Raw genomic sequence first — 23,237 nt, forward strand, 5'->3', positions numbered from 1 at the left:
CACGACGTCAGTAAAAGAGCTGCATTTGGCTTTGCCCTTTGGCATACCTGTGTTTTCCAATAGATAAACAGTGCCATTGAGAATGTCTTTTAGACCTACTTGTTTTACATTCTGTTTTTGTTTTCTACTAGTTTATGATCTTCGATTCAATTACGTAGTGCTTACGAAGGACAAATGCTATAATTTGAAGCGTTCAATGGCCGTTACGACCTTAAGGCTGGAACGCACTCATTAATTTTTATGTCTTTCGCTATGCATGTCCCCCCCTTTGTACTTTACGATGCTGTAAAGTATTTACTTCGACCTAAGTAATTACTTGAACGCTATTATTGTTGACCTCGTGGGAGCATTCTTTTCCTTTTTCGAAGTCCGATAAGTCGTTTGTCGCTTGTTTACTCTAGAGCTTAGCCACTCCATCTTGAAGCGCACACAATATTTTAATCGTTCCAGTTACGTTTCAGGGCTTCATTACACACAATTAAATTGGTGATCAGTACGTACTTTACTCTCTTACACTGCAAATTACGTTGCTCGAGTGGAAAATTTTGCAGTGAATTAACAACAACCCTGTATAACAATTCACACTGATCGGAGATACTTTAAGATGTTATGGAATCCTTTTGCTAGGCCGTCATTTTCCCTCAGAGTACAGAAAGTTTCATCATGGATTGTTGTACACTTACGTGAAAATCCACCCGAAATAATGAAAATTCTGTTTAACTGCAGACTGACTGCTTCAAACATCACAATAATTTCAAAGGTTTACACATGAAATACAGTACTTACTGCCATAATGTTGGGAACCAAAACCAATAATTTGAGAGCAATTGAAACAACTTACACAAAGCTACGAAAGGTTACTGGCAGAATACTTGTGGTATTGTGGCCACCACATATACTGTAGCTGTTGCTGCTACTTAAGGAAATTTGGCGATCAGGTACTTAAATGGATTTGCCAGTTAGTGACGATAGGCGCTTTTATATTGATAAAATGATGTTTATCATCAAGTTTTTAAGCCTGGGCCTTGTCATTGCAGCCACGAATTTTGTGGTGCATTCTTCATTTCTTGACGACAATTTTGACAGTTTGTTGCCTCCAATAGAGCTTCTATTATTTCCTTTTGCCCCCACCCCCCCAAAAAAAAATTGGTTTTCTTTCCCTAAATATTTCCTTTGAGTATATTTGAAAGAAACTTGTTGGTCCAAATAAAGTCCGAAAAGATTTTCCTTTTTTGATTAGCTGCTAAGTGCTCATTGATTAGCTTCAAATCATCTTCATTGGATTTTATTTTGGTCTAACTAGACGTCTTTTGCCACAATTCTTTCGCTTCCAAGCGCTTTCTGCCCCCCTTCAAAGTGTCCAGCTCTCACAGATATATCAGAGGACGCTTCTAAAGAACTTTTTCTGAAATTAGTTTTTCTTTTCTAGATTAAACGACCTGTTCGCTATCATGTTCGTTCTCTTAAAGAAGAGACTAAAACTGGTTATTATCCTTCCGACACCGAAATACCGTTCTATCATTTTTTATGTACTATGAAACGACTGATGGATTGCCAACTGTCGCTGTCAGTTACCAACATCCAAACTACTACCTCCACACTCGCCACAGTACAGTTTCGTAAAAATAAATCAGATCTGAACACATGGCTTCGCTAATCGTGTACGTACCTATATCTTATTTATGACTTTGCAGACAACAGGCAGACCTAAGTCCACACACATACATACATAAAGAACGTTTCAATTAGTTGCAAATATTTTGTTAGGAAGGGACAGTTTCGTCTAGATTATGGCAGTGTTACTGTGCATTAGTGTCGCTAGCGCGTATTTTCTTTCGTAAGGTTATGAATGTTCAAAATGTTCAAATGTGTGTGAAATCTTGTGGGACTTAACTGCTAAGGTCATCAGTCCCTAAGCTTACACACTACTTAACCTAAATTATCCTAAGGGCATACACACACACCCATGCCCGAGGGAGGACTCGAACCTTCGCCGGGACCAGCCACGCAGTCCATGACTTCAGCGCCTCAGACCGTTCGGCTAATCCCGCGCGGCGGTTATGAATGTTTTACCTGTTACGCATCTCTTGTAAACTTTATTAAGCAAACAGGGCATAATTACTTGTAACCGGACAGAAACCATAATATGGAATGGTTATTTCAAGATTACTAATGTCACACATGTAGTCAAATACATTGACGGAAAAAAAATCTCAACACCAAGGAGGAAATGTGTGACATAACGAAAGTTGGCAGGCGTGTTTCTGCATCTGAAAGATGATATCTATTCAAATTTCGCGCCATTCGCGTAAGAAGGCTCTAGTAGCACCACTACGAGGATGCAAATCAGGTTTGCTTCAAACACACGTTGTAACGGGCATGAGCGTTAGCTGCTTTTGGGACTGGACGTGGTGCGTAGATGTTACTCAAGAATGCCTTTAAGGCGACAAAGACGACGTTATCAACATCTCACTAAGTTTGAACGAGGACGTGTAATAGGGCTACGAGGAGATGGATGTTCCTTCTGCGATACTTCAGAAAGACTTGGCAGGAATGTAGCCAATGTATTTGACTGATGGCAGGGTGGTTTTGAGAATGCGCGGTAGCAAGAAGATCGGGTTCCGGACTGCCACATGACACTTACGAGATGGAAGACCATCGTGTTCGGCTTGTAGCTCTGTCGCATCGTACTGCATCTGCAACAGCGGTTTGAGCAGCGGTTGGCACCACAGCGACACAATGAACTGTTACGAATCGGTGACTTCAGATCCGAGACAGACAGCCTGCAGAGTGCATTGGCTCCTTACTTAGCTTGCGTTTATCGCGAATCTCTTGGCCAACGTAAAGTCCCGAGTGACTGGAAAAAAGCGCCGGTGATGCCTGTATATAAGGAGGATAGAAGGACGGATCCTCAAAATTACAGACCAATATCCTTAACACCGGTTTGTTGCAGGATTCTCGAACATATTCTCAGTTCGAATATAATGAATTTCCTTGAGACAGAGAAGTTGCCGTCCATGCATCAGCACGGCTTTAGAAAGCATCGCTACTGCGAAACGCAACTCGCCCTTTTTTCGCATGATATCTTGCGAACCATGGATGAAGGGTATCAGACGGATGCCATATTCCTTGACTTCCGGAAAGCGTTTGACTCGGTGCCCCACTGCAGACTCCTAATTAAGGTACGAGCATATGGGACTGGCTCCCATATATGTGAGTGGCTGGAAGACTTCTTAAGTAATAGAACCCAGTACGTTGTCCTCGATGGTGAGTGTTCATCGGAGGTGAGGGTATCATCTGGAGTGCCCCAGGGAAGTGTGGTAGGTCCGCTGTTGTTTTCTATCTACATAAATTGAAACGTCCCCTTACAAAAATTATACAAGACTGTGCTTAACCTGACACACAATATTTTTAGCGCAACGCAATCTGACTTTCAAAAAATCCCTACGAAAGAATGGCCCTGACTAACATTAACCTATACCTTTCACAAATCACTTACCTCACAAAAATCTTCGTTACTGGAACTACTGCAATACAGCGAGCGCCACTACTGCCAGCTAAATAAAAGATTTAAACTACGGAAGGCACTAACTACTGATAGGCATAGTTAGCAAATGAAAGATTTTAATAGAGAACAAACAATGTATTTACCTTAATAGTGTTGAAAAATCATAATATACATAGGAGTTCACGACATCCAGTCTTAAAAATTTCCAAACTCCGCCATTTCTCTCCCCACATCCACCACTGCTGGCGGCTCACCTCCAACTGCGCAACGCTACGCGCTGTTCACATCCAGCTGCCGCTGCCCAACACTACAATGGCAGACAACAATGCAAACTAGCCACAGACTGCACACAGCACAGCCAGTGATTTTCATACAGAGCGCTACGTAACGTTGCCAACAAGAAAACATAAACAGCCTACTTACATAGCCCCCATGCTCCCCACAAAAAATTTTACAAATTGTTTTGGGCAGTGGCCAACACAGATTTGAAAAAAATTTTTCATAATCATAATTATAATAACAAAGAAATCAAATGCACACACTTATTGATACAATGTTGGTCAAAAGCTAAAATTTTTTTCACAGTCCATAAAGACAGTCCTGATCATTCATCACAGTAAAATTGCAGTGTTTTTCTGAAAGTCTGAGGAGTAAAAGAAAATGCACACGGAAGTAGTGGATTCCCATCCTGTCTTGAAGAAGTAGTGTTGTCCTTCCAACGGAAAGACAGTGCTGACTCTTGAAGAATATTGGTAGGTAGGTCATCATAGAGTAGACCCACTGTAGTCCTCGTAGAGATTACAGTATTGGTGGGCCACCAGAGGTGCAGACCCACTGCAGTCCTTATAGAGGAAATGGTACTGGTGGGCCATCAAAGATGCAGACCCACTTTAGTCCTTGTAGAGATGGCTAGCAGCCATCTGTTGCGACTGTGCAGGTGCACAATCACCATTGAAGAGTCTTGCGGATACTATAGCAAGTCCATAAACTACCACTTGTGCACTCACAAAGTTTTTTTTTTCTAATTGTCCTTATAACCAGCAAAGCTGTTAACCAGTCCCTTGCTGAATTATTAACACATGTGCAAACACTATCAGTCCCTACTTCTCACATATTGTCCATATACTATGACCAACAGAAACGTGTGCAGTGAAATGTAACTTACAAGTTACTTAATTTGATGAACTGGTGTCAATTACAATTTTATAACATAAGAATACAATAACAAAGGTACAAAATACATCATTAAAGAACATAACAATACAGATAACATTTGTAGTAAAACAGGCTTTACAAAAGAATAGAAATAGACATATACATCAGTGTTACAGGAATTATGACATAAGTAAATATATAAAAGATCAGAATACCTATTGAAACATCAAATTCACACATGAGCATTAAAACAGAACAGAATTAATGTCTAAACATCTTTACAAAGTAAATAACATATTATTAGAAAAATTTTACAACATAAATCTTATTAGCTAAACACATAAAGACAGGAAAACGCAAATATACAAGAGTACACAAACACATAGGGGTATAACACAATGGAAAGTACAGGGTTCGTTTTCAGTGTAACATTTGGTACTGCAGTCCAACCCAAAACTTCATTCCATAGATCTTTCGTCTTATTTCAACATTTGTTTTCACCAAAACATCCTATCCAAGCATGCTTTCTGTATTTATATGTTCACATATTTCTTACATCACTATTTATTTTCCATTATCTTACATCATTTATTTCCAAGAAAATCCTACCTGAACTTGTTGTCTCTAAACCCTACTTTTTTTGTTCATATCCTCTTTCAAAATACTTTTTATTGGCCAAACCATATTTTTATAGCTTCTCAATGCATTTCTTCCAGTTCATCACAACTCGTTCTCTTATGTAGTGTGGTGTCACCGCCAGACACCACACTTGCTAGGTGGTAGCTTTAAATCGGCCGCGGTCCATTAGTACATGTCGGACCCGCGTGTCGCCACTGTCAGTGATCGCAGACCGAGCGCCACCACACGGCAGGTCTCGAGAGACTTATGAGCACTCGTCCCAGTTGTACGGACGACTTAGCTAGCGATGCAACACTGACGAAGCCTCGCTTATTTGCAGAGAAGATAGTTAGAATAGCCTTCAGCTAAGTCAATGGCTACGACCTAGCAAGGCGCCATAGCAATTGATAGTTATCATATGAAACATGTCTCATCAAGAACGATGTATACAAATGATGGATTAAAGTTAAGTATTCCAGAAGCTACGTACTTTTCTTTATAGCATTCATTACGTATCCTGTTTCAGACCTCACGCCATCCTGCGTGAGCTTATAGCGTGCATTTCGGCCTTCTCTAGCAATATAACATATAGCCTACCCCATTTTAAGCTAATTTAAATCTACTGAGCTCAGATATATATACTAAGGAACGAGGCAATGCAGCAGCACATAACAATTAATACAAACAGCAATGACAAAAAAATGGAAATTTGCAAAGCAAGCTACAGTAAATCTAAATTACCAAGCAATTCAACATTACAACTAATATGAGGCAATGCGCAGCAAACAAGAAAAATAAATCTGGCTTAGCAGAGTAACACAAATTAAAATTCAGTAGCACTATGCCTCGCAACCAGCAGCAGAAAATGAAATAACTTATACCTAAACATGACAAAGCTCAAGCAGAAAAAATAGTACACTAAAAATGGCCATGTCTAATACCTACATCACATCTTAATACTAGAGTGATGCATCAGAATTTATTCTAGAAAAGAAATTACCAAGTAATTAAAAATAGTATTTATGCAATTCCTGTGAAGGGAAATGTCTATTTGTGCTCTCTTTTCTAAGAAAGTTTATCAGAAACGTATTCTTTACTGGGTCTGTAGACAGAAAATAGTGATATTAGTACATCTATTACATTTTATAATAAGCAATGTTGCAGTGCAGCTAGAAATTAGATATTAAAGAAAATGAGCAAATATGTACAAAGGAAGGCATGAAACATCATTCATGAGCCATATGGCATTTCATAAGGTAGTAAAAAATTCTCTCAATTCTCGAGAAAGACGCTTGTCATAATCAGGTGTGCAGATGTAAGTATCTTTCCAAGTAATGAGCGTGTCGTATTTGCGGTGCTTTCTACAAAGGAATGTCAATAGCGAGGATAATGGCCTCCCTTCTTCTTTTTCTACCTGTGCCTCTGAAAAGGGAAGCACTAATGTCTTTTTCTCCAGGTGTCTGACACAGCTGGGTGCCCACGACGCATTACGTGCAGATTGTCACTTAACTTTCTTACGGAAATATTTACGACAGCAGTTTCTGCTACAGTGGCAGTCTCATATAAAAAATTTCAGAGGTCGAGAATTTGCGTTGCAAATGTGTAGATACAAAATCTTATGAATATAACAGTGCCCAAAAAATTTTCGCCGGCATTGTGATACATTCGCGAATTTACACACATTTCATAACTCTTAAAGTACGATTCTTGGTTTCCAACATCCTTTTTCACAAGTCAGAGTCCCTAACCACTATTCATTAGTCCTTACCCTATTACACATATACATATTCGTTGACAATTCTTCAATATTTCATCATAATAAATATGTAACATAATCAAATTCCTCATATACAGTAGCATCATCTTATTGATCATAAACATACCTCAACTGCATAATACACATCGTTGTCGTAAAAATAACATCATAACACCTCAGTCAAATCTCAAAAACGTCGTAGCTTTCTACAATAATGTCAAAACCTAAAACAAATTCTCTGCTCATTTCAATAGTGTCATCTACCTCAAACGTACTTTAAAATCATGCTCCCTTACCAAAGACGTCATTCAAAGCTCTCATAGTATCACAATGGTTCCGAAAAAATATGAACAGTTCACAAAGTACAGCAAAATACAAGTTCATAAGTGTGAAGTTACCCAACTGTATAATTGCGTAAACATGTGTCACTGATGTAGTAAAAAAAATGTTTATCTCTCAGTTAAATGATCAGATAGCTGTGTAATTTGTGTGTTAGAGAAATATGGTACCGATGTGTAAAGTTGTATAAGCAAATACCATATTAGCTAGGGCTCCTTGTGCTTGCCAAACACATGGTACACAAAGTAATCGTGTACCCCCCTGAGGATTAATGTAATTATACCCTCAGGTGTTACAGATTACAGCAATGGTATGAAATGTATCACGGAAAACTTTCTTTGTAATTCAAAAATCTTTAAAAATAAATGTTTTAAGCACAAAATTAATCACTGAAATACGTGTGCTGTAGCGCTAAACTGTGCATCTTGTTGTAAGATAATCTCTGTGGAAGTGTCGTAGTTATCGTCCTCCGAAAGCTAAGTTCTGCAGAAGTCAATGTACTTACCTCATGATAAACGAAAGTGAAATTCTTTGCGTATAGATATCGTAGTTATTACGTACCTTACCGTGATCAAGAAAGTACTATAATGTAACGTATTGTTGTGCTACAGAAAAGGCTGACTCATTGTAGCTATACCACAAAAGTTACTACTAAAACATGTTTTACTTTCCAGAATAATTCAGAAAAACTGTGCAGATATAAAACAGAAACACCGCAAAAGCAACATTGTAAATTGTCACTCATTAGTAGCGTCGTGATAAAATCGTGTAGCTGTCACATGACTAACCACTGCATCATCTGGCATTTCACAGAAAGTACTTTAAATCCATAACGTATTTTCAAGTAAACCAAAATGTTGCATTAAAATCTCATTAGCAGTACCAGTATATGTTCTAAGTATGTAAGCCTTATAGTCGTTACGTAATCGTGCAACTAACAAGCAAGAATGTACAAATAACATTGTGTCGTCTGTTCACTATAACAATGCATTTGTAATTTCAGTTGAAATAAGTTCTCTTGGTTCTTGGCTGGATATTTAACTTCAAACATTGTTGCATGTTAACAGATTCTAAGTCTGACAAGCATACTAGTAATGTAAAGTGAAAAATTTTATAGCAAAGACTAAGTTAAAAAACAGATTATCTTTAAATAAACAGTTTTACATGTGAAGTGTGGTGCTATCCTTTACTCTTCATAGTACTCACAGTTTGATTTGAATGCAATTATCATGTTGTATACGTCGGTAAGGAATGCTAAAATTTTTCTCAAGGTTAGTGTGTATGCTATTTTTCCCTGACCCAGCCGGCGCAGGTGCGAGTCATTGTCTGTCTCCTTGTTGGCGCGCGTCGTTATTGGGATTAGGAGACCTAACTTCTACAAATTCGTCTTGTCGAGAGGGCCCTGCTCTGTTTGAATCCCGCCAGTTCTGATGCAATTCAGCTCTGTCGTTACGATCATATCGTCTGGCGTCATGTCGGTAGATTCCATAGTTTATTTCTTGTCGGTCACGTGGTGCAGAATTTCTCCCTGAATCGTAACTGCGCGCTGGACCGTTGCGTCTAAAGTTATTCTGTCTCCCTTGATAAAAATTATTTTGGTTCCCATATTGTCTGTTTCTCTGATTGTCTCTGTGATAGTCACTACCACGGAGAGGTGATCTTTCCCTGTAATTATTACTGCTCTGCCAACGGTTGTCATACGGGTGGTGTCTGTTTTGGTCACGATTTGTGTTGTGAGAATAGTCTTGTCATGTCCAGTTATTATTTCTTTCATCGCGGAATTGCGACGGATGTGACCTGTAATTGTTGTGTTCCTGTTTTCGCGTTCCGCGATTGTCAGTGTCAATTTCTAATTCTTGTAAGAGTCCCTGAAAAGCTTCAATGTCGTCTTTGCAGCGTCCTGCCAAAATAATGTGTCGTAAATGTTCAGGTAATTTGATTAAGCAAATGCGGATGAGTTCTGAGGGGCTGTATGGGTTTGACAGGTACTGATTCTTGTGCAACATGTCTTCAAAATGTTTCACAAGACTGGAAAATTCAGATTGTTCGAAATGTTTCATCATTATGATGCTACGTTTTACTCGGTCTGTGTAGTTTGAGACCAATATGCTGAGAGGAAGGCATGACAGAATTCTCCTTCGCTGTGGCAATCGTAAATGACCGATCGCATTCTTACAGCTGGTTCATTCTCTAAATAGCCACACATAAATTCTAATCTGTGCTCTAATGACCAGTTGGGAGGAAAACAATGGGGGAATTGATGGAGCCACGCTTGTGGATGAATGTCGTTGCCAGAATTCTTAAATGTTTTAAATTTACGTGTAGTAATGAACAGCTTATAGTCAAAATCATCATGTCGGCGAGTCGCATATCGGTCATTGTTACGTCGTTTCGGCGGTTCCATTTTAAAATTCGGTGCACCTTGCCAATTTCTCTCATAATTTCCGAAATGCCCTGTGTTATTATTTTGTGGCTTTTCCGTATTTCTAAGTTCCTCTTCCCGTGTTGGAGCGCGAGTGTCCTCTGAAATATGAAAATTTTGTATTACTTGTGCCAACTGATCTTGTACTTCCCGGATTTCTCTTTTGTATTACGTATTAATTTGATTCTGATTTTGTTTGAATTTCTTAATTTGTTCATACTCTTCTGTGTCAGTGATGGCTACAGGTCTTGTGTCATTCAGATCATCATCTACCTTTGTAGATAAGTTAGTGAACTGATTCGAAAGTTGGGCTACTTTCTCCGATAGTGTACTTATTTCCTCAGTGTGTTTTTCTGAACCAAGTTTCAGAGTGTCCATTTGTGTTGAAATCGTATCTACTGTGTCCTTTAAGTTTTCTTCAGTTTTTGCAAGTTGCGTAACCGAATCGGTAGATGCAACTGAGTCAATTTTAGCTTGCAAGGTGCCGTGATTTTCATGAACAACAGATTGCAGTTCTTTTATGGCTGCTTCTTGATTCTGTAATGCATTTTCATGACGCGAAAAAATAGGTTGGAAATGCTCACAAATTTGTGTTTTTACGTCATTACAGACTTTTTGACATTTCGATTCGATTTTATGTAACTCAGTAGCTAAATCTTCACGTGTTTGTTCAAGTGTGATGTCTAACTTTCGAAGATTTGTGTCTAACTTTTTAAGATTTTGTTCCACTGTGTCTATCTTTTTAAGATTTTGTTCCATTGTGTCTAATTTTTGTAGCTTTTGCTGTGTTTGACTCTGATTTTGTTCCATTGTGTCTAACTGTTGCTGTGTTTGTCTCTGATTTTGTTTCATTTGTTGCATTAATTGCAATAATAATGTATTAGTGTCTGGAATCTGTTCCTCTATGCTTTTCGGCAGTGCATTTGCACCGGCAACATTCACATTTTGACAAGCAGAAAATGTGTCTTGACTTATTTGAGAAAACGGTGAGGACTCAAAACCTGAATCTACAGTATTTGCGAGATTGTTTCCTGTCATTTCGGATTCCTGAGGCGAGCTTTTGCCGACCGATCGATCGATAATGCTTCCCTGTTCACTAATTGTTTCACTGTGTACACCATTATTTGCAACCCGCACCATTTCCCTATGTGCAATTACCAAATTACTACTTTGAACATTAGTTAATTCATTACTCTGCGGCGCTAACACACTGCTTTCGTCTTCACTGTCATTTCTCAGTTTACTTTGGAGCCTAGTATTACGTTTTTCACACGCCATAATTGTCACAATATTCCACACGATAACACAGAAAAGCACAATTTGAAGAGCAAAATAAAATAACATAGCAATGGAAATAGTCTACTTAATTGCAAGCGCAGCTGCGAAATACTTGGTGCAAATCTACATGCACGCCACAACTGTTTTACTGTACAACAATGAAAAACTACAACTACAATGGAAATTCTCTCTATAATTACGCGCTGGCAATAAACAAAAGCTACACTAATGACACAAACTACAAGAAATAAATCAGAAGATTCCAGTGAGGTATCCTCGGCTAAGGGTCGACATATGAAACGTCCCCTTAGAAAAATTATACAAGACTGTGCTTAACCTGACACACAATATTTTTAGCGCAACGCAATCTGACTTTCAAAAAATCCCTACGAAAGAATGGCCCTGACTAACATTAACCTATACCTTTCACAAATCACTTACCTCACAAAAATCTCCGTTACTGGAACTACTGCAATACAGCGAGCGCCACTACTGCCAACTAAATAAAAGATTCAAACTACGGAAGGCACTAACTACTGATAGGCATAGTTAGCAAATGAAAGATTTTAATGGAGAACAAACAATGTGTTTACCTTAATAGTGTTGAAAAATCATAATATACATAGGAGTTCATGACATCCAGTCTTAAAAATTTCCAAACTCCGCCATTTCTCTCCCCACATCCACCACTGCTGGCGGCTCACCTCCAACTGTGCAACTCTACGCGCTGTTCACATCCAGCTGCCGCTGCCCAACACTACAATGGCAGACAACAATGCAAACTAGCCACAGACTGCACACAGCACAGCCAGTGATTTTCATACAGAGCGCTACGTAACGTTGCCAACAAGAAAACATAAACAGCCTACTTACAAAATGATCTTTTGGATAGGGTGGATAGCAATGTGCGGCTGTTTGCTAACGATGCTGTGGTGTACGGGAAGGTGTCGTCGTTGAGTGACGATACAAGATGACTTGGACAGGATTTGTGATTGGTGTAGAGAATGGCAGCTAACTCTAACTATAGATAAATGTAAATTAATGCAGATGAATAGGAAAAAGAGTCCCGTAATGTATGAATACTCCATTAGTAGTGTAGCGCTTGACACAGTCACGTCGATTAAATATTTGGGCGTAACATTGCAAAGCGATATGAAGTGGGACAAGCATGTAATGGCAATTGTGGGGAAGTTGGATAGTCGTCTTCGTTTCATTGGTAGAATGTTGGGAAGATGTGGTTCATCTGTAAAGGAGACTGCTTATAAAACACTAATAAGACCTATTCTTGAGTACTGCTCGAGCGTTTGGGATCCCAGTGAGGTCGGATTGAGGGAGGACATAGAAGCAATTCAGAGGCGGGCTGCTAGGTTTGTTACTGGTAGGTTTGGTTATCACGCGAGTGTTACGAAAATGCTTCAGGAACTCGGGTGGGAGTCTCTAGAGGAAAGGAGGCGTTCTTTTCGTGAATCGCTACTGAGGAAATTTAGAGAACCAGCATTTGAGGCTGACTGCAGTACAATTTTACTGCCGCCAACTTACATTTCGCGGAAAGACCACAAAGATAAGATAAGAGAGACTAGGGCTCGTACAGAGGCATATAGGCAGTCATTTTTCCCTCATTCTGTTTGGGAGTGGAACAGGGAGAGAAGATGCTAGTTGTGGTACGAGGTACCCTCCGCCACGCAACGTATGATGGATTGTGCGGAGTATGTATGTAGATGTAGATGTAGATACATTCCACTGACCGCAAACTACCATCATTTGCGACTTCAGTGGCGTCAAGCGAGAGCTCATTGAAAGGCAGGGTGGCGGTCTTTTGTGTTTTCTGACGAATGTTATCTCTGCGTCATTGCCAGTCATGGCCGTGTGTTGACTAGAAGGAGGCCAGTTGAGAATCTGCAGCCAACCTGCGTGCGTGCTACACACACTGGTCCCACCCCTGCAGCTATGGTCTGCAGTGCGATTTCGTGTGACAGCAGGAGCACTCTCGTGGTTATTCCACGCATCCTGTCTGCAAAACTGTACGTCAATCCGGTGATTCGACCTGTTGTGCAGCCGTCCACGAACAGCTTTCCTGGGTGTGTTTTCCAACAGGATAACGCTCGTACACATACGGCTATTGTAATCCAATTTGCTCTACAGACTGCCGACGTGTTGCTTTGGACAGCTCGCTCAACAGATCTGTCTCCAATAGAGAATGGAACATTATCAGCCCCAGCGTCATTCACAAACAGTATTAACAGTCCCTTTATGGTCCGTTCAAGTGTAACAGACATGGATCTCCATCCCACAAACTGACATCCTGCTCCTGTACAACACAATGCATGTTACTGTAGGGTTACATTTGCTCAACAGTAAGTTCTCAGCTTCCTTTCAAGTAAATAAGATTTTCCTACTCGAGGTGAACAAGAAGATATCCAATTACGAGAAATAATCTGTTTTTCACTGCAACTTTCACGTAAACTTTTAGTGAGATGCCTCACCAGAATGTATTTCGTTTCGTTATTGTTCTTGGGGATAATTGATATAAACTAGTGTAAACTTTTGTTGACTAACTGCGAAAAATGGCTGAAAAAATATACAATTCTGATTTCTCTTTGCCTCACGTTTGGCTACAGCGATGCCAACGGCTGATAATCTCTTGCGCTCCAGCTTTAGCAGATGTTTTCGATGTAGGGGGAAGCTGCTAAGAAGACATTGACAAATTTCGTAAATGAATTAATCAGTTGCAAAATGTTAATAATTGCAATCGCTACTCCGTGGCACAGCTCTGCTGATGGATTCCCTTTAAAACTCTTTCGATCGAATAATTGGTTGTGATTTTCTTAGCTGACACATGAACTCAATCCTTAAGCCTAATGACGGTCACTCAGGTAATAGTTTATCTGAATGACTTGGCACCAATTTCATTTAAAATTTGCATTTGCGGATCAACGTGTGCTATGGCCTCCACAGTGAACGAATTTCACAAAGGCTGCGCTGTTCCAAGTCTGCTTTCAGCAACACAAAGACCGTGTAACAGTCACTCTCTGTTGTTCATTCCGTACCACAACTGTTGCCCCCTCACTCTCAAAATAAAAGTCGTTATTTGAAGCGTTGGCAGAAGAGCCAACACCGTGTTGCTAGAGGAGGCCGAAATGCACGCGTTTAAGCTTACGCAGACTGGCGTGAGGTCTGGAACAATTAAAGGAGTTGAGTCTAATAAGAAAAGAACGTAGTTCTTGGAATACTTAACTTTAATCCACAATTGGAGAACATCGCTCTTGATGATACATAATTACAATCTCAATATAAACTGGTAATGGCGCCTTGATAGGTCGTAGCAAATGACGTAGCTGAAGGCTATGCTAACTATCGTCTCGGCAAATGAGAGCGTATTTGTCATTGATCCATCTCTGGCAAAGTCTGCTGTACAACTGGGGCGAGTGCTAGGACGTCTGTCTAGAGCTGCCGTGTGGCGGCGCTCGGTCTGTAATCACTGACAGTGGCGACACGCGGGTCCGACGTATACTAGCGGACCGCGGCCGATTTAAAGGCTACCACCTAGCAAGTGTGGTGTCTGGCGGTGACACCACATTATTTACGTGACAAACAGTCACTGCTAATTCACTTTACACACGCGTTTCTGTCGTGAAAACTGCTCACGATCCTCCTCATTTCAATGTCTGGGAATCTTCGTTCTTCTAGCGCCTTCTTTGTAGATCTTCTAGACAAATCTTTGATTCTTGTGTCTTCTCCCTGTTATAACTGCCTTTGCAAGCTGTGTGGTTCTTCGCTGGATACAGGAGTGGGGAGCACAAGCCGTTCATAAACAGAAAATTCAGAAATTTATTTGTTCTACATCTAACATCAAATAGTAAAAACAATAAATAACTTTATTAGAGTAGATTCTCCAAATAGCTACTTATAATAAGTAATCTTTATTTACGACAGACGTTTACGGCTTTATCGCCATTTTCAAGTACCTGCGATTACAATTTTGGTGAGAACATGTATGAATGTGAATGTCATTTATGTTGCAGTAGGTGTATTGTACACACGTCTAGATTGACGTCTATATTACGTCGTTATTGGACAGTTTCGTAACCGTCAATGTTTTAATAAGATGGTAAATGATGTCAATTTGTTGAAAATAAAATTTTAATTACGATATTACACTAGTTTGATAGTTCCGCTCTTACGAGGCTATATATCTGCAAAGATTGTGCAAGTGAGAGGCGATATTATGTTACTAACTAAAATTTGCTGCGATCGTCTTTGGTTGTTGCGTATGTTACTTCCGATTGCTCCATTTTCGTGTTCTAAAAGTTCAATAAGGTTTTTTAGGTATTACTTGTGTCTAAATTTGTATGTTCGTTTAATATTTCTTGTGGGTATTTTTTTGTGTACATACAGATTTCTAATACTTCAAGAATGTTCAACGCAAAGTCTTTTGATATTCTGTGCCGAATCTGGAGTGCATTTTCGATTTACTTCCTCAAGAATTTTATTAAACTTTTAGAACACGAAAATAGATAAATCTGAAGTAGCATATGCAACAATCAAAGACAATCTTAACACATTTTAGTTAGTAATATAATATCGCTGCTCATCTGCACAATCTTAGTAACATATAGCGATGTAAGAGCGGAACCATCAAATTAGTGTCACATCGTAATTAACATTTCATTTTCAACAAATTGACATCATTTACCATCTTATTAAAACTGTGACAGTTACAAGACGGTCCACTAAAGGCGTTGTATGGACGCTACATAAATCTAGAAATGCGTACAATACTCCTACTATAACGTAATTGTAATTCACATTCGTACGTGTTCTCAGCAAAAATGTAATCGCAGGTACTTGAAAATGGCGATAAATATGAAACAGTTTGCGGTAAATAAAAATTACTTATTATAAGCAGCTATTTGGTATATCTACTCTAATAATCATGTATGCTGCTGGTCCTAAAGAATAAAAACTTTGTTGCTGTAGTTGCAGCATCAGTTGCTAACACTAGATTTGAATGTACAAATATGTACAGATACAAACGATTCTTTTTTATTTATTGTTATTTCATCCCCCTCGCACCATATGCGGGAGGGGGGGGGGGTGGCTGCCAGTGGTATTGTTCTCCGTTCTTCATCCAGGCGAAATAACATTACAACGAGAACTTCAAACAAAATTAGGGGCAGTTTTCTATTTTATTTTGACTATCACAGATGGGCTGTTGAAAACAATGGAAATACATACATTTTAAAAGAACACTGCAGAGAGGTAAAATCTTGTGATAAAAACACCGAAGAACTACACTTTTACTTAAAATCTGAAGGACCTGCACTAGGGTAAGAGGCATTGCCGGAGAAGAGAGTATATTCCATAGAGTTGAAGAGTGTGGGTAAGAATATAGGCTTCTGGTAGATAGGAAAAACTATGGAGATGACAGGTAGAAGCTGAGGTGGATAGTAAGACATACAGTCGGTAGGAAAGTCAGAGGGTGAGGAGTAATTTCTCGTGTGGCTAAACAGTGGTTGCAAGAGGAAAAGGATGGGGTGGATGGAGAGAGAAATGAGAGAGGAGTCCTGATGTGGAGTGGGAGAGATTAGGAAGTGTTAAAATTGGCAGGAGGGATAAATATTGGGGCACAAAATATTTATAAATCTGTCACACTTCTGTACAATATCTATTCACTAGATCACGAGCCCTGCTCACTATGAAAGTCTATAATTGTTATTCGACTGACAAACACAAAATGCGCTCTGTGTATGAATGTTCGAACTTAAGCACACCCGCCGCTGTAGCTTCGGAGAGGGGATGCTTGCATCTCATTGGCAGTGGCGTAATCGTTCTTGGCAGGCAGCGTCCTCCTGCCACGTTGGCGGAAACACGGCGATGTACTGGCGGCGCGCTATTTGAAAGTGCGGCCGACTGGATGGCGCCTGATCGCCACTCGCCTTCATCTCTTCCATCAACAGGCTCTCTTCTTCACAGAAAATCTCCACCCTCAGTGATTCTTCTTAATATTATGACTGATTACAACAATTTCGGCATAATTAGTCTGGAATATTCTGCATTACTCTTATGTTGATCTTCGAATATCTGTTTCAGTCTACTTACGTCATGAAAATCTTCTCTTCTGTTGAGTGGTACTTAAGTAAATAAATTAGTGAAATCAAAGTGAACTAGAAATTAGAATATAAATGGAAAACTTGGTTTAGTTTAGAGAGTTACATACTGGCATTCAGCGGGCAGAACAGCAGAACAGAAGAGACAATGACCGTGAAGTCAGCAAGTTCCACATAAGCGGGCGCTGTCGATTCAGCCGTCAGGGCATCGCCCGACCGGCTCACATGTTTCTCAGTTGTCGCATGTGAGCAAAGGCCCTCGCCTACATTCCAAGAGCCAATGACCGACGTTAAGAAGATTCTTCGAGAAGCTTTTCAACGTGACGGAAGAGGCAACGACCGGCTCACGTGTTTCTCAGTCGTCACATGCGATCAGAGGCCCCCGCCTACATTCCAAGAGCCAATGACCCAGGTCAAGAAGATTCTTCGAGAAGCTTTTCAACGTGACAGAAGAGGCAATGGCCGTGAAGTCGTTCACCTCCAGTGAACTGAAGTGAATAAATACGCGAGACGCGGTGGGCCCGACCGATGAAGACAGATGAAGACGGGGACGAAGACGAAGACAGAGACGGGAACGGAGACGAAGACGAGAGACGAAGGAAGAAAAGAAGAGTAGCAGTAGTGTTCAGTCAGTTTCGGTGCTGAAGACCGTCATGCAAGAAGAGACTGCATCATGCACAGACGCACCAAGTCCGCCGCTGTAACGGAATAGCAAGCAGCAGCCGCGGCGCCAGAAGACAGAAGTTAAAAGGTATTTGAAGTCTGATTTTACGCACCCGGGTGACTTGTGAGGACGGGAAGGAGACGGCCTCACATCAGCAGTCACCTGTGAGCTGGGATGAAGATCTGACAGCCGAAGACTGGCAAGCGGGAGTCCGTGGTTCGCGTCCGCGACACCGGCCTTCCCCCGCCGCGCCGCTCCGCTGGTCGACGCACAACACACGCGGCCGCTTAGAGAAGAGAAACACTGGGACGCCACACCCAAGGTATCATCCGATGCACGACTTCGCTCGCAATAGTTAAACCGGCCACCTCGCGCTGCGCGTCTCCAGTCAGCTGGGCGAGACGGCGACACGAGATACACACCGCTACGCGTAATCAGACGCCGCCGCCGCCGCCGCCGCTGCCGCAGCAGAAGACTTCCCAACGACACAGCTGCCGCTCTCCGAACCAGAACATCCCGGAAGATACAGTTGTACAAATCTTCAATAAAAGTTATCTTATGTAAAAATGATGTTTCATTCGACCTCATACCCGAGCCAAGGAAGAACCCACCCTGCCCACATGTTATTAAGAGAGAAAAGTTAATTTATTTAATATTTTCACCCTGATAGAATGCTTTAGAATGGTCATCCTGACAACTGACAGCATCAAAAGAGAAAACCCAGTTACATTGAGTGACAGAAGTGTCACATTTAGTAACACAACTGTTACATTTGATGTCAGAAGCCGTTTTAGTTGGTACATTTGGTGTCAGAGAAAAAACCCTTGGCTCAATATGAGGTGTGAATGACAGTCACTAAAGGTCCCCAGTTAGTATTTTTTAATGTGTGAATGGATAGAGGTTTGCATAGCAGTCGTAATATTTTCTTTATTTAGAAGTGTATTTTCTCTCATGATTTTTAGAGTTTGTCGGAAATATTTAAACATCTTTCAAATTCAGTATAGGAAGATTGTGTAACTAACAGTTTGTAAAATGATGACACGAAATCGTACAAAGTCAGAGTCAGCACCACAAGCGGTTTCTACTGATGAAGCTATTCAGAGCTTAGTTAATCAAATAGCACAGCTTAAAAATGATAATAATGCATTATTTAAGCAGTTGTGTGAGGTTAGGCAAACCAGTCCAATCCCTCCCACCCTAGATTCCTCAGCAGCAGCCTTAGTAACTCCTTTTTCAGGTAAACCTGGCGAGGACATAACAGCCTTTTTTGATGATTTAGTAGCAGCTGCAAAGTTAGGATCATGGTCAGATGAACAGCTCTTACAAATGACAAAGTTAAGATTGACAGGAGAGGCTAAAGCACACGTTTTATACCATGAAGAATTACGGAATGCTCCAACACTTGATGAATTGAAGAAAGGATTGCTTAAACGTTTTCAAAAACAGAACAGCTGTAGATTTTATAGGGAACAGTTAAACACTATCACGTAGAGGCAAAACGAGTCGTTAGAAAGCTTTGTAGATAGGATTAGAAAAGTTAATATTAACACCTATCAGTTGACAACTAGTGATGAAGCAAATAAAGTTATTTTACAAGAGGCAGAAGATAGAGCTCTGGATACATTTTTACGTGGGCTACCTCCTGAAACGTCCCGTCGTGTCAGGGCAGAGTTTCCTAAAAATTTAGCGGAAGCTGTATCTGTGGCGACAGCTTTTGAAGAAATTGACATTGCCACCAGATACAAGGAGAAGCGAAATATATTTTCAGCAGGAGTACGATGTTTTAGGTGCGATCGACAGGGACATACAGCAAAAAACTGCAGACAACCTCAATGCACTAATTGTCAAAGAATAGGTCACACATTCAAAGAATGCAGGTCTAAGAAAGTTTTTGGAAATAGAAATCAGTTAAACTCAAACGGGAATGTCGGAGCCGCCGCCAGGCGTTCCCAATAAAATTTCATGCCATTAAGGCGAATGTGAAGGCGGAATGCTGGTTATCTGCTACCATACAGGATAAAGAGGCAAGGATACTGGTGGATACAGGCGCAAACGTATCAATAGTGAGTAATAAATGTATTGGAGAAAAGAAATATGACCCTCCAAGGTATAGATTGAATGGAGTAGGAGGAGGTACAGTTAAGTCATTAGGATGTACATCATTGATTTTCTATATTCACGGTGCACAATTTCAAGAAGATGTAGAAGTGGTAACAAAGGTAACTGACGGGTACGACGCGATCCTAGGGTTGGATTTCCTGAATAAACATCATGCTAAAATCGACCTCAGACAGCAAACTGTAGAACTTAGCGAAATAGTGTTTCAGCTAGGTGACACCGCTGCAAAGGGCCCTCTGCCGCAAGATTTCCCTAACCGGAAGGCGAAATCAACTATACTGCATGCAACGTCCTTGAAGGTTGATTCGCGGGATCAGATACCATCTGGCTCAGGAAAACTTCTCTGGATGACCGTTGACCACGAAGTACCTACAGATACAGTGTGTCTAATAGAGCCTTTAGAGGAAAATGAGGAATTAGATGTATCACATTGTTTTGTACGTCGAAGTGTTGTACGGGTTCAAGACGTTGAGGGAGAAAGAAAAGTACCGGTACATATTGACAATTTCGGAGTGGAGGACAAAGAGTTGCATAAGGGAATATTAGTAGCTACAGTCAGTACTTTTGAAGAAGAAGATTTCATTGGTCAGATATTAATGATGGTCAGAAACCAGACGCCTATAAAACCGCATTGCGCCAGAAGATTGAGCATTTGAAAGGAAAGGATAGAGACACGATAGAAGCAGTTTTAGTTGAGTTCCAAGATTTATTTAATGCAGAAGGTCCATTGCCAGCAACAGACATCACACAGCATAGGATCCCAACAGGAAATAGCCCCCCAGTTTATAGGAAGCCTTATAGAGTTGCGCATCACTTACAGCCAGTACTGGATGAATTTATAGAACAGCATCTAAAAGATGGAATTATAGAATATTCTGATTCGCCTTATAATTCAAATATTGTAATTATTCCAAAGAAGTCTCCCAACGGTACGAAACGATATAGATTTTGTTGTGACTACAGACACCTTAACAAACAAACTATCTCAGATGTTTATCCTCTTCCAAACATTACAGATATCATTGACAGTTTGGGTAAAAGTAAATACTTTTCAACAATCGATTTACGTAGCGGATATCATCAATTGGAAGTTGCTCCTGAAGACAGGCATAAAACAGCATTTTCTACCCCTGGAGGCCATTGGCAATTTAAAAGAATGCCTTTCGGTTTGAAAAATGCACCAGAAACTTTTCAAAGACTACTCGATGGAGTATTGCGAGGACTCAAAACTCAGCAATGTTGTGTATATCTAGACGACATTATTGTATTCTCCAGAGTCATTAATGAACATGCTGTGCGTCTGCCTAATGTTTTTCAGAGACTTAGAAAAGCTAAATTAACACTAAATATGGAAAAATGTAGTTTTGCATTGACAGAGGTTACATACCTAGGGCATGTCATTAGTGAAAAAGGAATTAAAACAGATCCTCGATTAATTTCGGCAGTTAAGGACTTCCCAACACCACAACGCGTTAAGGAAGTACAAAGTTTCATTGGTCTCGCATCGTATTACCGAAAATATGTTCAAAATTTTGCTGAAATTGCCCGACCCTTAATCCAATTTTTGAAAAAGGGTGCAAAATTTCATTGGTCTGAAGATTGTGAATCAGCATTTCAGACCCTTAAAGATAAGTTAACACACAGTCCAGTATTAGCCTACCCAGATTATACTAAAGAATTTATTTTATCCTGTGACGCAAGTGGTCATTCAGTAGGAGTTGTTTTGAGTCAGAATATTAATGGCGCGGAACACCCCATAGCCTATACTTCGAGACAACTAACAACGGCAGAAAGAAATTATTCCACAACGGAGAAAGAATTGTTAAGTGTTATTTATGGTATCAAATACTTTAAATGCTACTTGTATGGTAGGAAATTCAAGGTCATTACAGACCACGCAGCTTTAAAATGGTTGCTTGGATTAAAGGATCCATCTATTCGTCTTACCCGTTGGGCCCTATGTCTTTCCGAAATAGATTTCGCAGTTATCCATAAACCAGGCAAAAAACACACGAATGCAGATTGCCTAAGTCGGAAAATAGCACTTTTGGAAGCAACAGGCCGAGATGCTGAGGACTGGAGAAAGGCACAAGATGAGGATACAGAATGCAAAAAATACGCAACTCAAAAACAATTTTGCTTTGAAGATGGTGTATTATGCCGTAAAACAAAACTTGGACCGCGAATTGTTGTTCCCCAACACCTTAGACAAGAAATAATGGCAGAGGCCCACGATCATATCCTTGCAGGACACGGTGGACAGCGGACAACCGAAAGACGAGTAGCAGAGCGATTTTGGTGGCAAACCAGAAAGCAGGATGTTGCGCAGTACGTTCGTAATTGCATTGCGTGCGCACAACGAGCTGAACTTTCTCGTTCAAAAATACCCTTACAGAGGCTCCCGGAGGCTTCATGTCCATTTCAAATCTGTGGACTGGATCTCTACGGGCCATTTCATAAAACACCTGCTGGTAATAAGTATGTTCTTACAATTATAGATCACTTTTCACGCTATCTAGCTATGGTGAGTCTCCCAGATCAGCAAGCACATACAGTTGCCCAAGCTTTAGTTAACAACTGGATACTTAAATTTGGAGTACCTGAAGCTATTATCACAGATCAGGGATCTAATTTTATGTCTGAATTAATGAAACAGCTATGCCACTTACTAAAAATACGTAAATTACACACAACTCCGTTACACCCTCAGTGCAACGGGCGCGCAGAAAGAGTTCATCGGACAATTGGCAAGATGCTTAGTTATTATATTAACGAACAACATTCTAATTGGGATACGTATTTACCAATAATCGTGTCGGTATACAACGCCAAAACGCATGAAGCAACTGGCACGTCACCTTATGAAGTGGTCTATGGGAAAAAAATGCCGTCCCCTTTTGATGTAATCAGGCAGAAAAACGGAAAAGTCGGAGAAACAGTAAGAGATTTCAGTCGAATGATGAAGGAGGTATGGAAAAAGGTTCAAAAATCTAATACAAAGGCTTTGGAACGACAGGAAAGATTAGGTAATACCCAAGCTAAATATCCAAATAACAAAATCGGTCAGTGGGTTACGCTTTCGACTCCTTACATAGCGAAAGGAAAAACGAAGAAATTTGTAACAAACTACAGAGGTCCTTATCAAATTATTGAGATCACGTCACCAGTCAACGTTAAATTGCAACTGCCCACCCGAACTACCATTGTCCATGCAAGTCGTTTGAAACCTTTTAAGGGCGCTCCAGATGTAATTCCTTCAACAATAGTGTCTG

Source organism: Schistocerca americana, chromosome 3, assembly GCF_021461395.2.
Source record: "Schistocerca americana isolate TAMUIC-IGC-003095 chromosome 3, iqSchAmer2.1, whole genome shotgun sequence".
Lineage (NCBI taxonomy): Eukaryota > Metazoa > Arthropoda > Insecta > Orthoptera > Acrididae > Schistocerca > Schistocerca americana.